At 39.3% G+C, this 16,372-nt stretch overlaps 1 long non-coding RNA gene across 1 annotated transcript; it reads left to right on the forward strand.

The window, feature by feature from the left end:
* The first annotated feature begins 422 nt into the window (after nucleotides 1–422).
* Nucleotides 423–8,972, forward strand: LOC145459413 (uncharacterized). Its single transcript, XR_013921404.1, has 2 exons — nucleotides 423–4,902; nucleotides 7,605–8,972. It is a non-coding gene; the product is annotated as an uncharacterized LOC145459413 (long non-coding RNA).
* The last annotated feature ends 7,400 nt before the right edge of the window (nucleotides 8,973–16,372 follow it).

Below are 16,372 nucleotides of genomic sequence, written 5' to 3' on the forward strand. Positions count from 1 at the left end.
ATTCACGAGGGTTAAGTGCATGCGTAAATGCCGATTATACAATCTCCTCGTGTTAACGAACTTGCGCGAATAAGCTTGTCTGCGAGTCCGGAAGCGCTGTCAATTAGCGTGATCGCTAGCGAACAATTAAATACCCCGCTTATCAACGCGTATTACATAACCTCGACGACGATTTCCACAAGGCAAAATGTCCGAGTTGTTATGGAATCTGTTCTATAATGGCACCGATTTCAGGTTGTTCAAACCTGTCTCGTCTTTTACAACTCAAGCCTTGACAAACATCTTCTGGTGGTTATGTTCCAAGTATTAGCGGAATTTAATTACGCACGCATGCACGGCGCACGCACAATCGCACATGTCAGTGGACATTCGATGTCATTCAGTTTGGCGCTAATCGCTAATCAGCATACACCTAACGGCATTGTCTCCAAGCCATCGAGAGATAGGAGCCGACGTATGCTACGCTCGTGACGCGATAGTTGGCCAGCGATGATATCTTTCGTACTTGGCCTGTTGCAGATGTGATTGTATAGGCAAGCGATGATATCGTCCGCGCCAATGTAGATCCGATTAGTGCGCAACGGGCGTAGTGCTGATGTGGTTGTTCAAGCCAGTGAACCTAGGCTTGTTGGAGACGCGATAAATCAGGCAAGCGTCCCAAGCGATGATTGCCGAGCGCACGGCAATCAATGACATAATTTCGCGATCATCTCAGCGGGAAATCGCGTTGCGTAACATTGTGCTCAGAGGAAAGCTGGCTAATTGCTAACACGATTTTCGTCAATTGGCCCTCGCGCAACGGATTACCTCGCCCACATAGCAGCAGCAGGTAATGTCGTAAATGGAAATACATTCCGATTTGTTCTTATAACACAATCGGGGGTTTATACTGATACATGCCAAACCGAATTCTAGGTATGCCGCATACCTAAGAAAATGTCTAGGTATGTGTGGCATACCTTGCATACCCAGGTTCGGCGCCTATGATGTGATGTCATGATGAGTGATACTCGATTACTTAACTCGAAGCATATCGCATGATTCATAACACTGGTCAACACATATTTTAGGCAGACAAAGTAAGAGTGGTTTGGGGAGTTCTGTAGGGCACTGATTCCGAATATGACCTTGGTTTTTTCAAATTGGCTCTTGCTGTGGAGATAAGCCATGGGGCTATTTTGACCAAAATCTTCCATTTTCGTGGTGATGACTACATAAAAAATCGACTTGACTTGACTTGACTCGAGTCAAAATCTGCAATGAATCGTGACTCGAAGGTAGTGACTGGATCCCAACACCCTAAATCATTGATAAATTTATCTAAATTATATTGTACAGACCAACGTGTTGTTAGGGGGGACTTACGAAGTGCTGTTTCGGCCCTGAGTGAAGGTGAACTTAGACATGAGCTGTCGTGAGGTCCATGAAGCATTTTATGCTAACAAGAAGTTGTTGGAGCATGTTGTTTCTGGAACGTGATATGCCACGACTCGTATAAATACAACGTATAGGTACACAAACGCTTATTAATGCTAATCTAATTTTTCGACTGTCCTTATTTTTGGGTCGATGTCGATGGCAACCCTGCCAATAACAGATATCATAGGCCGATATTAATATGGAAGGAGCAGAGAACCATTTCGCCCATAATATTGTATATTAGGCAAATGGCCCTTGTACATGCCAGAGACAGCTGAGCAACATATGAGAAAACTGAAATTGAAAATAACTATTGCTGAATTGTGCACATTCATTGAAATTTGGGTTAACCCAAAAAGCAAAACGTGATACAGAATTGCAGATCAGTCCAGTAGAGGTAGATTGTAATGCAGGAAGCATAGTTTCTCTGTATGCTCATCGAGTTAAACTCTGACTGCAAGGGTAAATCTGTTACGTATCAGGTATCACCCTTTGCGTCGTCGATTTCTTGAGAACACGGAGCATTGAATTTCCAATATTTTGAAATTTTTTTTATATAGGGATAGACTACAAACTATGGACTTTTCAAAATTCAGAACTACCAACTAAAACTAGAACTGCTCAAAAATCAGTAGTTAGTTGATGATCTGATTCTAGGCCTAATTCTTCCAAATTAGATTAAAATTAAAATTAGAGGCACTTGGAAGTCACACTGTCGATTTTCGGGCAATATGTATGCACTCTCAAATTTATAAGTTGGAGCCTAATTTTGAACGTCCATTAATATTTTTTGAAAAGACGGATATTCATGTATATGTGCGCGATAGGTAGAGCTTGTATCAAAGTGCTGAGCCAGCAAAAGATCTGCTGTTTTCGGCTGAACATTTGTGGGCCAGCATCCATTTTCCAATTTTTGTTCCATCGGTGCCACATCTCCCCTATATTAGTTACTTTGACATCCCTAATTGTACTTGTATTCCAGCAGAATTACGAATCGTTGAGTATCGAGCGATAGCCTCTATCATGCTTGCGGAAAATAGGGATTTAGTACTCGAGTATAAAATTAGAGTTACTTGAGTAAACTTGAGAGGTTATTAGTGATTCTGCTGGAGTTTATATGAAGGGAAGTCCTGATAAAACCTTGATTATTTCAGAGAAGAATAGAGGACTTCTTTCGATATTTTGATAGTCTCCGTCGTACTGTCGGATGTCATGAAATTGTATACATGCATCTAGTACTACGCAAAATTTCAAGGCTGGTACTCAATGGTTATGTTAGTAATTATATGGAATGTGTGGGGATCGAATTGGAGCGTAAAGTATGCTCGTATGGCATAGAGCCCTTCGAAATGAGTCCACATACCTCGTAAAATTCCACTCCAAGCGCTGCGGCTTACCTCAAGCGAACAAGTATTTCGTACTTTTGGAGTCAAATCATCTTTCTTATGATAAATTAACATAGAGAGAATTAATCAGAAAATTATGTAGAGTACCGTAGGCATCGATACATTGAGTGAAATGGACTTCCTTATTTTAAATTAAAACGGGCAGAATTAATCGAAACAATTTGCAGAGTCCCGTAGGCTTCAAGACATAGCTCAGGTGAGATCAGAGATGTGCGTAGAATTTTAATACATCATCAAAATCCTCTGAGGTTGGGGATTGGTACAACCTTGGAATCACATACTCATGCTTGATTTGTTTTCATAGCCCCGACCTTGGGAGTCGCTTGTATGCGTCTAATGAAAATAAAAGTCGTAAAATGTGGAACTGTAGAAACCGTGACTGCGAGTTAGGAACCGCGTGCCTGCACCGAAAAGTTTGTTTCATTATAATGCCAAGAATTGTGCGCCTGCGGAGTCCGTTAGCGTTTTAGTGCTGATTAAATTATCCTTATACTCGACATGCAAAGTAAACTTGCAGGTATTCGAATGAAGCCCTATTCAGTTGTAGTGCCCGTTCATATTAGGTCGTGAAATGCAGAGACCTGTCTGTCTGCGCCCAAAATCGCACTTTATAATAATTAATTAGTGATGATGTGTAGAACTTTGATATATCATCATAAAACCGCGCCTAGTTCAACGTTGATGAGTGTTATCTGAGAGCTCATGTTATCCGCTAAAATACAAAGTCCAAATACACATAATAATATTATCTGGCGAATATAGCCTTGCATAGACATCATAGTTTTCGAAATTTATGGGTAATATGAATGTTATTTATGGAAAGCAAGATGGTAAATTCGCAAAATTGGTGTGTTCAAATCAGGCCTGTCGCCAACATAGTGATGTCGCATTAGCCCTAAATACATAAAAGAATATCAAGGCAAAGTATCATCTAACATATAATGAATGTTATATATTTATCGGAAGCAAGTTATATTATCAAAAACATAGTGATCAAAATTATCGTTATGCGTCTGACTACGTTACTAGGGATTATGTAGTTAGTTATGAAATTAGGAGTGCTATCTTCCCAATCGGTATGGAATAACATCAAAATCATCACAAAGCAATATCGACTTTTGCGTGAATTCTGTTGTGCGTTTTACTACGTTAGTTTGCGCACCTGGTTACAGGTGTCCAGACGTGGACTTTCTACCTACTATATTCGCTATCAACATTATAGCAGCACCCGATGCAGCTTACATTATTACGTTATAAGACGCCGGCGACGTTTCACTGTCGATTTAATTACCTTTATTCTAGTGACATGAAAAGGAATGAATCGTATGAAATGTGGTGACTACAAGAATCGAGCGAAAGCGTTGTTTCATGCCGTCTGGCCGTGCTGGATGCGTTTGTGACGTTAACGCTATTTCTGATATAGCCTATTATGCTCTTTTTTCGAAATAAATGAACATTAATTAATTAGTGATGATGCGATTTCTCAATATTTACAGAGGTCTTGTGTATCATATATAGTCTTTAATACACATAAATTGATTGCGCGAAATATATGTAGAATATTAATATTTTGCCATAAAACTGCGCATAGTTCAACGTTGATGAGTGTTATCTGAGAGCTCATAGTATCCGCTGTGGAGCTCTGCCCCTTCTCTCTCATATCTGTATATCACGTGACTTATATCTTTCTTCTCGCTACCACGTGACTTGCCATTTATCAGCTCGTGCATCTCATTTTACAAGGGAGACTCATCTGCGATATCCTACTGTATATTCCATACATATTCGACCAATATATCTATCTGAGGCAATGCTGTCGTTGCATTCGCGTTGAAATTGTCAGATCAAGGACTTCACGCAGGAACGTGCGTCTTACTACGAAAGAGCTAAGTATATCCACCCAGCCACACATTACGTGGGACTCAGGTTACAACTCTAGCAGGTATCAGAAGTCACACCCTCCCATATGGTGCACGCTCGTGAGATGATTTCAGCTTCAACGAAGGACGAATCGCCTCCTACACAATTGGACTAACAACTGCTATGGAGCCATCCAGGACTTTTCCACCCTTACACGGTCAATCCGTTTACTTGACTTCGAATTTCGGGAATGCATTTTGCAGTGAGAATGATTTATCTCACTTGGCTTTATCGGCTAGCAGCAAATTTCCTCGTTATTGCTCAATTCGTGCTTTCCATATAATTATGTTCGTTGTTTGTGTTCCTATATTCATCGCCATGACATTCAGAGAACCAGATTTGAGTGATGCTCTGACACTGACAGAACATTGTGCATTGGTTTCGTTTTTATATTACGGCCTTAAAAACTATTATTTGAATCTTAGCGTTTTGCTTTCTAACGAAATTATCACATCCATTCCTCGTCGGGAATTACACTCTCGATCGCCCGGTAAAATTGCTTCTCTCTCCCGTGAAATCGAATAATTACTACCGATTCACTATTCACTATTTCCATATATACAACTTCACTTTCGCACGAATAGCCTACCTTGGTCGTGTAACATACCATTTGCTTACAGTTGTTTGATTGTTCAACACCCCCATTTCGATTCTGATTATAAATTTTGCGGTTTCTCCTACCTTCATATTACCGCGTAAATCACTTCCAACCACCCTGGTTATTTACCAATCTATTTTTTGTTCGTTTTTTAAATCCACGGCATCTCCGTGGAACATAACTACCAATTCCAGGATATTAATTTTTGTGATTTCATATGTCATTCATGCGACATTGACTTACGCGCGTATTTAAGCGCTACCCTTTTGAACTACCGTAACTATACCGTCAATGTTACTTCGATAAAAATAGTGACGCGGCTTTTCGCCGGATTATAGCATAGCATTCCATTAGGATTCTATATGATGTTCCGCGGCAAAATCTGCTATTTTTAACCGACAATTTAGATTTCAGCTTTGAACTATTTAAATATACCAGTATCACTGGGAATGGGGATTTTATAACTAACTTAACTCTGCATAACGCAACTTCATCTTATCTCACTACACGTATTCGCATAACCTCGCTTTTGCTACAATTACCCATAATCATAATTCGATTTTAATCACATATTAGCGTTACTTCTAACTCAGCGCTTTGCTGGAATTAATAAATACGGAAGTTACTTCCCTATTTTCTTCAAACATTGACTTGCTTACTTTCTTTATACTAGGTCTTTGACATTTTCGCTTACTTCTAATTATCTATACTTAAATAAGGCCGCTTTAACACGGTGACAAATTGTCATTTTTTTTCCGTAATTTACGTCCTTATATACTTACCCGCTATAATGTCATCTGAACATACTCAGATTTTGCAACCTATAGTTTTACAGGCGATTAGCTATACATATCTTTTACCTCTATACATTGTACATTGTACATTTCATGGCATTGCTACCTATTACTGACATCTGGTCACCTATCCGTGAAACGTTTGTATAGTCACGAATCTGTTAAATTTTGAATATCACGTTGCCCATTGTCGCTACTCGGGGAAACTTGTTAATTAAGGTTAGGGTCGAAGTACCGGGTCTACGATTTCACTTTTGCTCCTGAGATCGTGTGTAATGAGTGGGTTTGGACATGTTATCTCTCCAAATCGTTTTTAGACATGGGAATTGCTTGTGCGTGACTCAGCGATTCTACCGGCCGGGGAATCTATGGGTTGTAAACATGCGATTTTAACTCATGCTATAAACTTCCATCATTACATAACGAAGTTGAGGTGAAATTCGGTCGACTCGCGTCTCGCCTGTACGCTTTTTTATCGAAATGATCCACGATCGGACACTATTAGTGTATATACGGTTTTTTGGATAAATTATTTATCCAGTGTTGGGGAATTTGACATAATATTTAGACTGTCGTTTAGACGTATCTTACCGGTCGATACGTCACCAGGCATTGCCATGTGTAAGTCTTCGAAGCACATTATACTGGGGTAGTCGGGCGCACGTTCTTACACTTGCGATATGTAAGTGGCGTGCAGTGATGATTAATTACTATTTTTATCCCTTCTTTCGATCCGTTAGTGGACCAAATTCTTGATTAATTCACGTCAATTTATTTCCGGAAACCTTTTTATATATCTGGATAGCATATGGCGCGCAGATTCATCAATGTGTATGGATTTGTGGTATACCATGCTGTGTACATCGCTAGGGACTTTTTTTTTCGACATGACTGCGGTTCGCAGCACTAAACACTAACAATGCCATTATGCTACCTAACAATACACACATTTGTCATTACTTAAGCTATTTTTATTACCCCTCTTTACATTTTGTACATTCTACTTTCACGACGTTACTTCGTAATTTATGACGAAGTCCCCGCGTTACGCTACGATTACATTGATCTTGACATGCTTTTATGCTAAATATTCAATTACTATACTTTTGAACTGATCAAAACACCCGGATAACCCGGCATAATTTCCATTCACTTCGAGATTCCGTAAATTTTTATTAACTTCTACTTGAAATCTCAAATTACTCACAAGGCTTATATAACCGCCTTGCGTCGCTCCTTCACGTATGGAATCGATTCAATACTTAGTACTTACGCTCACATTATAGCGTATACTCCCTATCGGTGCAGATTTTCACCACCTCATATCTGGTTCGCTGACATACGAAGTGTTTATCATGTTTAATTTCTTGTTCAATTTGTCATTAGGCTATACTATTATATTGCCATTATTATTTTCCTACTTTGTGAAGTAGCCTTTTTGCTGCCGAAATTGCTTTTGCATCCCAGATTCGTCGTCGTCTGCCAACGGGTCTATCGCGAACCGCCGAAATGCTCACTACGACACAACATTCCTCCGCTCTCCGATTCCGGCCTATGTCAACATTTCAGGACATACAAGTTCAACATGGCTTTGGTAACACCACGTATTATACGCATTTTAAAGCCGACTTGAACAGTCGTGAAGAATATTCGCACAACAGTTAATACGCGTTTTAACCTTGGCGGAGTGAACTAATTGGATCTAAATACAATCCTTAATGTGCAATGACCATTGACTGTTAATTATTCCAGGCAGGTTCGCGGCCCCCGGTGCATGGCTCAACTATATATAAATAATTATTCGGTCTTCCAAAAGACTGATGGACTGATTCATTCGTATAGGCTACCCATTACCGAACGCGTCAATACGACTGTTCTTGCCGAAAATATATACGGCTCGCATAATTTCGGGCCCCGGTCTTTGTGACTATTTCAATGGTCGTTAATCTTAATGGTTCAGGAAATTTCCCACAAATCTCGCCATTTTAAGCGGTTCGACTACCAGACCATCATTTGAGTAATTTTTTCTATTCAACTCCATTGACTCATAAAAGCAGTCTCTGGTCGCTAGAAAACCCAGACATGGGTTTCCTACTTTCGTTACTTCCTATACCACGTGTTTCGATTACTTTCAAAAGTAGTTTTGACTTGAATATGCTACCAAACCATACACTAGATTCCGCTTATAGGATTTTGCATTTACAAATAACAGACACTTATTTTCGAGTTACCACCAATTTGTTCTAGCGTATGACGCATTCGCCAGACCTAATGTCAATTCCTTTGTGTACATATTTTTTTTTCGTTTATTGTTCTTTTAATAAAATAAAAAACTTGCCTCAGATATGACCAATTCGCCATTTTGACTTTATTTAATCTAACCCTTAACGTGTTATCAATACACTATCTCATATATGGTTTCATCGCTATCATGTTGTATAAATATTGCAACATCAGGCTACAATATTGCATTTTAAATTGATGTTATCGCATTTCTACCAATGCTTTATTCACTGCATACTTAGGCCTTACCACCTTCAACCACACGCTATGTGTTTATGTTCCGATTACTATGTCTCGTAATCGTACTGCTATTCAATTCATGTAGTAAATGTCATTTTGTATTGTCGCTAATCACGCCTCCTTGGAAGGGGTGATGTGGAGCTCTGACCCTTCTCTCTCATATATGTATATCACGTGACTTATATCTTTCTTCTCGCTACCATGTGACTTGCCATTTATCAGCTCGTGTATCTCATTTTACAAGGGAGACTCATCTGCGATATCCTACTGTATATTCCATACATATTCGACCAATATATCTATCTGAGGCAATGCTGTCGTTGCATTCGCGTTGAAATTGTCAGATCAAGGACTTCACGCAGGAACGTGCGTCTTACTACGAAAGAGCTAAGTATATCCACCCAGCCACACATTACGTGGGACTCAGGTTACAACTCTAGCAGGTATCAGAAGTCACACCCTCCCATATGGTGCACGCTCGTGAGATGATTTCAGCTTCAACGAAGGACGAATCGCCTCCTACACAATTGGACTAACAACTGCTATGGAGCCATCCAGGACTTTTCCACCCTTACACGGTAAATCCGTTTACTTGACTTCGAATTTCGGGAATGCATTTTGCAGTGAGAATGATTTATCTCACTTGGCTTTGTCGGCTAGCAGCAAATTTCCTTGTTATTGCTCGATTCGTGCTTTCCATATAATTATGTTCGTTGTTTGTGTTCCTATATTCATCGCCATGACATTCAGAGAACCAGATTTGAGTGATGCTCTGACACTGACAGAACATTGTGCATTGGTTTCGTTTTTATATTACGGCCTTAAAAACTATTATTTGAATCTTAGCGTTTTGCTTTCTAACGAAATTGTCACATCCATTCCTCGTCGGGAATTACACTCCCGATCGCCCGGTAAAATTGCTTCTCTCTCCCGTGAAATCGAATAATTACTACCGATTCACTATTCACTATTTCCATATATACAACTTCACTTTCGCACGAATAGCCTACCTTGGTCGTGTAACATACCATTTGCTTACAGTTGTTTGATTGTTCAACACCCCCATTTCGATTCTGATTATAAATTTTGCGGTTTCTCCTACCTTCATATTACCGCGTAAATCACTTCCAACCACCCTGGTTATTTACCAATCTATTTTTTGTTCGTTTTTTAAATTCACGGCATCTCCGTGGAACATAACTACCAATTCCAGGATATTAATTTTTGTGATTTCATATGTCATTCATGCGACATTGACTTACGCGCGTATTTAAGCGCTACCCTTTTGAACTACCGTAACTATACCGTCAATGTTACTTCGATAAATATAGTGACGCGGCTTTTCGCCGGATTATAGCATAGCATTCCATTAGGATTCTATATGATGTTCCGCGGCAAAATCTGCTATTTTTAACCGACAATTTCGATTTCAGCTTTGAACTATTTAAATATACCAGTATCACTGGGAATGGGGATTTTATAACTAACTTAACTCTGCATAACGCAACTTCATCTTATCTCACTACACGTATTCGCATAACCTCGCTTTTGCTACAATTACCCATAATCATAATTCGATTTTAATCACATATTAGCGTTACTTCTAACTCAGCGCTTTGCTGGAATTAATAAATACGGAAGTTACTTCCCTATTTTCTTCAAACATTGACTTGCTTACTTTCTTTATACTAGGTCTTTGACATTTTCGCTTACTTCTAATTATCTATACTTAAATAAGGCCGCTTTAACACGGTGACAAATTGTCATTTTTTTCCGTAATTTACGTCCTTATATACTTACCCGCTATAATGTCATCTGAACATACTCAGATTTTGCAACCTATAGTTTTACAGGCGATTAGCTATACATATCTTTTACCTCTATACATTGTACATTGTACATTTCATGGCATTGCTACCTATTACTGACATCTGGTCACCTATCCGTGAAACGTTTGTATAGTCACGAATCTGTTAAATTTTGAATATCACGTTGCCCATTGTCGCTACTCGGGGAAACTTGTTAATTAAGGTTAGGGTCGAAGTACCGGGTCTACGATTTCACTTTTGCTCCTGAGATCGTGTGTAATGAGTGGGTTTGGACATGTTATCTCTCCAAATCGTTTTTAGACATGGGAATTGCTTGTGCGTGACTCAGCGATTCTACCGGCCGGGGAATCTATGGGTTGTAAACATGCGATTTTAACTCATGCTATAAACTTCCATCATTACATAACGAAGTTGAGGTGAAATTCGGTCGACTCGCGTCTCGCCTGTACGCTTTTTTATCGAAATGATCCACGATCGGACACTATTAGTGTATATACGGTTTTTTGGATAAATTATTTATCCAGTGTTGGGGAATTTGACATAATATTTAGACTGTCGTTTAGACGTATCTTACCGGTCGATACGTCACCAGGCATTGCCATGTGTAAGTCTTCGAAGCACATTATACTGGGGTAGTCGGGCGCACGTTCTTACACTTGCGATATGTAAGTGGCGTGCAGTGATGATTAATTACTATTTTTATCCCTTCTTTCGATCCGTTGGTGGACCAAATTCTTGATTAATTCACGTCAATTTATTTCCGGAAACCTTTTTATATATCTGGATAGCATATGGCGCGCAGATTCATCAATGTGTATGGATTTGTGGTATACCATGCTGTGTACATCGCTAGGGACTTTTTTTTCGACATGACTGCGGTTCGCAGCACTAAACACTAAAAATGCCATTATGCTACCTAACAATACACACATTTGTCATTACTTAAGCTATTTTTATTACCCCTCTTTACATTTTGTACATTCTACTTTCACGACGTTACTTCGTAATTTATGACGAAGTCCCCGCGTTACGCTACGATTACATTGATCTTGACATGCTTTTATGCTAAATATTCAATTACTATACTTTTGAACTGATCAAAACACCCGGATAACCCGGCATAATTTCCATTCACTTCGAGATTCCGTAAATTTTTATTAACTTCTACTTGAAATCTCAAATTACTCACAAGGCTTATATAACCGCCTTGCGTCGCTCCTTCACGTATGGAATCGATTCAATACTTAGTACTTACGCTCACATTATAGCGTATACTCCCTATCGGTGCAGATTTTCACCACCTCATATCTGGTTCGCTGACATACGAAGTGTTTATCATGTTTAATTTCTTGTTCAATTTGTCATTAGGCTATACTATTATATTGCCATTATTATTTTCCTACTTTGTGAAGTAGCCTTTTTGCTGCCGAAATTGCTTTTGCATCCCAGATTCGTCGTCGTCTGCCAACGGGTCTATCGCGAACCGCCGAAATGCTCACTACGACACAACATTCCTCCGCTCTCCGATTCCGGCCTATGTCAACATTTCAGGACATACAAGTTCAACATGGCTTTGGTAACACCACGTATTATACGCATTTTAAAGCCGACTTGAACAGTCGTGAAGAATATTCGCACAACAGTTAATACGCGTTTTAACCTTGGCGGAGTGAACTAATTGGATCTAAATACAATCCTTAATGTGCAATGACCATTGACTGTTAATTATTCCAGGCAGGTTCGCGGCCCCCGGTGCATGGCTCAACTATATATAAATAATTATTCGGTCTTCCAAAAGACTGATGGACTGATTCATTCGTATAGGCTACCCATTACCGAACGCGTCAATACGACTGTTCTTGCCGAAAATATATACGGCTCGCATAATTTCGGGCCCCGGTCTTTGTGACTATTTCAATGGTCGTTAATCTTAATGGTTCAGGAAATTTCCCACAAATCTCGCCATTTTAAGCGGTTCGACTACCAGACCATCATTTGAGTAATTTTTTCTATTCAACTCCATTGACTCATAAAAGCAGTCTCTGGTCGCTAGAAAACCCAGACATGGGTTTCCTACTTTCGTTACTTCCTATACCACGTGTTTCGATTACTTCAAAAGTAGTTTTGACTTGAATATGCTACCAAACCATACACTAGATTCCGCTTATAGGATTTTGCATTTACAAATAACAGACACTTATTTTCGAGTTACCACCAATTTGTTCTAGCGTATGACGCATTCGCCAGACCTAATGTCAATTCCTTTGTGTACATATTTTTTTTTCGTTTATTGTTCTTTTAATAAAATAAAAAACTTGCCTCAGATATGACCAATTCGCCATTTTGACTTTATTTAATCTAACCCTTAACGTGTTATCAATACACTATCTCATATATGGTTTCATCGCTATCATGTTGTATAAATATTGCAACATCAGGCTACAATATTGCATTTTAAATTGATGTTATCGCCTTTCTACCAATGCTTTATTCACTGCATACTTAGGCCTTACCACCTTCAACCACACGCTATGTGTTTATGTTCCGATTACTATGTCTCGTAATCGTACTGCTATTCAATTCATGTAGTAAATGTCATTTTGTATTGTCGCTAATCACGCCTCCTTGGAAGGGGTGATGTGGAGCTCTGACCCTTCTCTCTCATATATGTATATCACGTGACTTATATCTTTCTTCTCGCTACCATGTGACTTGCCATTTATCAGCTCGTGTATCTCATTTTACAAGGGAGACTCATCTGCGATATCCTACTGTATATTCCATACATATTCGACCAATATATCTATCTGAGGCAATGCTGTCGTTGCATTCGCGTTGAAATTGTCAGATCAAGGACTTCACGCAGGAACGTGCGTCTTACTACGAAAGAGCTAAGTATATCCACCCAGCCACACATTACGTGGGACTCAGGTTACAACTCTAGCAGGTATCAGAAGTCACACCCTCCCATATGGTGCACGCTCGTGAGATGATTTCAGCTTCAACGAAGGACGAATCGCCTCCTACACAATTGGACTAACAACTGCTATGGAGCCATCCAGGACTTTTCCACCCTTACACGGTAAATCCGTTTACTTGACTTCGAATTTCGGGAATGCATTTTGCAGTGAGAATGATTTATCTCACTTGGCTTTATCGGCTAGCAGCAAATTTCCTTGTTATTGCTCGATTCGTGCTTTCCATATAATTATGTTCGTTGTTTGTGTTCCTATATTCATCGCCATGACATTCAGAGAACCAGATTTGAGTGATGCTCTGACACTGACAGAACATTGTGCATTGGTTTCGTTTTTATATTACGGCCTTAAAAACTATTATTTGAATCTTAGCGTTTTGCTTTCTAACGAAATTGTCACATCCATTCCTCGTCGGGAATTACACTCCCGATCGCCCGGTAAAATTGCTTCTCTCTCCCGTGAAATCGAATAATTACTACCGATTCACTATTCACTATTTCCATATATACAACTTCACTTTCGCACGAATAGCCTACCTTGGTCGTGTAACATACCATTTGCTTACAGTTGTTTGATTGTTCAACACCCCCATTTCGATTCTGATTATAAATTTTGCGGTTTCTCCTACCTTCATATTACCGCGTAAATCACTTCCAACCACCCTGGTTATTTACCAATCTATTTTTTGTTCGTTTTTTAAATTCACGGCATCTCCGTGGAACATAACTACCAATTCCAGGATATTAATTTTTGTGATTTCATATGTCATTCATGCGACATTGACTTACGCGCGTATTTAAGCGCTACCCTTTTGAACTACCGTAACTATACCGTCAATGTTACTTCGATAAAAATAGTGACGCGGCTTTTCGCCGGATTATAGCATAGCATTCCATTAGGATTCTATATGATGTTCCGCGGCAAAATCTGCTATTTTTAACCGACAATTTAGATTTCAGCTTTGAACTATTTAAATATACCAGTATCACTGGGAATGGGGATTTTATAACTAACTTAACTCTGCATAACGCAACTTCATCTTATCTCACTACACGTATTCGCATAACCTCGCTTTTGCTACAATTACCCATAATCATAATTCGATTTTAATCACATATTAGCGTTACTTCTAACTCAGCGCTTTGCTGGAATTAATAAATACGGAAGTTACTTCCCTATTTTCTTCAAACATTGACTTGCTTACTTTCTTTATACTAGGTCTTTGACATTTTCGCTTACTTCTAATTATCTATACTTAAATAAGGCCGCTTTAACACGGTGACAAATTGTCATTTTTTTTCCGTAATTTACGTCCTTATATACTTACCCGCCATAATGTCATCTGAACATACTCAGATTTTGCAACCTATAGTTTTACAGGCGATTAGCTATACATATCTTTTACCTCTATACATTGTACATTGTACATTTCATGGCATTGCTACCTATTACTGACATCTGGTCACCTATCCGTGAAACGTTTGTATAGTCACGAATCTGTTAAATTTTGAATATCACGTTGCCCATTGTCGCTACTCGGGGAAACTTGTGAATTAAGGTTAGGGTCGAAGTACCGGGTCTACGATTTCACTTTTGCTCCTGAGATCGTGTGTAATGAGTGGGTTTGGACATGTTATCTCTCCAAATCGTTTTTAGACATGGGAATTGCTTGTGCGTGACTCAGCGATTCTACCGGCCGGGGAATCTATGGGTTGTAAACATGCGATTTTAACTCATGCTATAAACTTCCATCATTACATAACGAAGTTGAGGTGAAATTCGGTCGACTCGCGTCTCGCCTGTACGCTTTTTTATCGAAATGATCCACGATCGGACACTATTAGTGTATATACGGTTTTTTGGATAAATTATTTATCCAGTGTTGGGGAATTTGACATAATATTTAGACTGTCGTTTAGACGTATCTTACCGGTCGATACGTCACCAGGCATTGCCATGTGTAAGTCTTCGAAGCACATTATACTGGGGTAGTCGGGCGCACGTTCTTACACTTGCGATATGTAAGTGGCGTGCAGTGATGATTAATTACTATTTTTATCCCTTCTTTCGATCCGTTAGTGGACCAAATTCTTGATTAATTCACGTCAATTTATTTCCGGAAACCTTTTTATATATCTGGATAGCATATGGCGCGCAGATTCATCAATGTGTATGGATTTGTGGTATACCATGCTGTGTACATCGCTAGGGACTTTTTTTTCGACATGACTGCGGTTCGCAGCACTAAACACTAACAATGCCATTATGCTACCTAACAATACACACATTTGTCATTACTTAAGCTATTTTTATTACCCCTCTTTACATTTTGTACATTCTACTTTCACGACGTTACTTCGTAATTTATGACGAAGTCCCCGCGTTACGCTACGATTACATTGATCTTGACATGCTTTTATGCTAAATATTCAATTACTATACTTTTGAACTGATCAAAACACCCGGATAACCCGGCATAATTTCCATTCACTTCGAGATTCCGTAAATTTTTATTAACTTCTACTTGAAATCTCAAATTACTCACAAGGCTTATATAACCGCCTTGCGTCGCTCCTTCACGTATGGAATCGATTCAATACTTAGTACTTACGCTCACATTATAGCGTATACTCCCTATCGGTGCAGATTTTCACCACCTCATATCTGGTCCGCTGACATACGAAGTGTTTATCATGTTTAATTTCTTGTTCAATTTGTCATTAGGCTATACTATTATATTGCCATTATTATTTTCCTACTTTGTGAAGTAGCCTTTTTGCTGCCGAAATTGCTTTTGCATCCCAGATTCGTCGTCGTCTGCCAACGGGTCTATCGCGAACCGCCGAAATGCTCACTACGACACAACATTCCTCCGCTCTCCGATTCCGGCCTATGTCAACATTTC

Source organism: Botryllus schlosseri, chromosome 16 (assembly GCF_051294905.1).
Source record: "Botryllus schlosseri isolate E-star chromosome 16, Bs_hap1, whole genome shotgun sequence".
NCBI classification, from domain to species: Eukaryota; Metazoa; Chordata; class Ascidiacea; order Stolidobranchia; family Styelidae; genus Botryllus; species Botryllus schlosseri.